Source organism: Perognathus longimembris, chromosome 2, assembly GCF_023159225.1.
Source record: "Perognathus longimembris pacificus isolate PPM17 chromosome 2, ASM2315922v1, whole genome shotgun sequence".
NCBI classification, from domain to species: domain Eukaryota; kingdom Metazoa; phylum Chordata; class Mammalia; order Rodentia; family Heteromyidae; genus Perognathus; species Perognathus longimembris.
The window spans coordinates 64,384,223-64,386,016 of NC_063162.1; positions in this window are offsets into that span (position 1 = coordinate 64,384,223).

Genomic DNA, 1,794 nt, shown 5'->3' on the forward strand with positions numbered 1-1,794 from the left:
AAAAAGGGGGGGTGGCTCCATGTGAGTACCCTAGAGCTGAGGCAACTGAGCTGAAGCTGGTGAAAGGACCAGGAATGGAGCAGGCACTCTGACTACCTCCTAGAGGGAAGGGCTTGGTTTTCCTGAAGTTAAGAAACAGGAGGAGATGAGTGGATCTAAAAACTGTGATACCTACATACAATGGAAGTTTACACCACCATTAGAAAGAATAATGCCATTTTCAAGGAAATGGAACTAGAACAAATCATGTTAAGTGAGGTAAGAGAGACAAATGCTGCATGTTTTTTCTCATATGCAGAAGCTAGATCTAAAAATACACTGGGACATGATAAATGATATAGGACTCTAGGCATTCACACACAGTGAGACTAAAGGAGAATGCTCTTACAGGAGGAACCCAAAGGTGCAATGCCTATGTGCATTTGATATATAAAATAATCTATATTGAAATAAACTTAAAAAAAAAACTACCAAGGGCAGTAGGCTCCAAGGTTTAAGTGCTAAAGCTCAGAGGATCAAGCCAAATTTCCTAGACCTGCTGGCAGCTGGGGTGGAGCTTCAAGGCTTCATGAATTGTGACACTGGCCCCTGGGGATGGCCAGCACAGTGAGGATTCCGGCTGAAAGATCAGAAGGACAGAAGCCTAAGGCCCAAGCATTTGGCTCAAATGGTTACCAGTAGGCTGGAGAGGACATCAGGGAAGCCAGGCACTGTGTTGGTGGCTCAGGAAGGTTAGAAGCTATAGAGGTTAGGTGCAGGACCAAGCACTATTCACAAAAGACAAGATATGGAAACAAACCAGATGCCCCACAATAGACAAATGGATCCAAAAAATGTGGTGCCTACATACAATGAATTTTACACAGCCATTAGAAAGGGTAAAATAATGTCATTCACAGGAAGTGAATGGAACTAGAACAAAATCATATTAAGTGAGACAAACAGCACCTGTTCTCCCTGATATGCACAAATAGATTTAAAATGCAACAGGATATGACAAATTATACAGGTTTCTAGATACTCACATACAAGAGGATAGTCTTAGGAGAATATCACCATGCTGTAATACTCAAGCACCTCTTCACACGTACATAAAATAATATACATAATGAAACAAACTCCAAAGATAAGGAAACAAAGGACCTTTTTTTAATTTGTCTTTTTGTTTTCAGATGACTGTATTCATTACTTCACATATGGTATATCCACATGCACATGTGAGAGAAGGTAGGACACAGAATCAGTGGAAAATGGGTTTTTAAAAAAAAAAAGTGCAACTACAGAGTCCACTGGCTGCCCTGGACATTGATGAAAATGAACCATGCAACTTGTGGGCAGCGATGGGAGGGAGGGAATGGGAGAGAATGAGGGAACAGGTGCTACTATGCAAAAGGAAGGAAATGTACTTATGGCCTGACATATGTAAAGGTAACCCCGCTGTATATCACCTCTAAAACAAAAATAAATTAAAAAATGAAATAAGGTGCAGGGCCAAATGGTGAGCACAAAATTAACCCCTCAGATCAGATTCTTCCATACAAGTATGTGGTCTGGGGGTTCCTTCCATAGCTACAAAAAGGGGCCCATGATGAGGGTACCTATGTTACTGTGAAGACATTTAGCTGTTTCCTGGTATCCATGGTGATTGTCAAAAGAATGGCTCTTCTTAATGGGAACAGTCACATTTTTTGGCAGTACTTGAACCCAGCATCTCATGCATGCTAGGTAAATGCTCTTATCACTTGAGCCACACCTCCTGACTTTGGTGTTTTGTTGCTGGATTTTTTGTTGTTG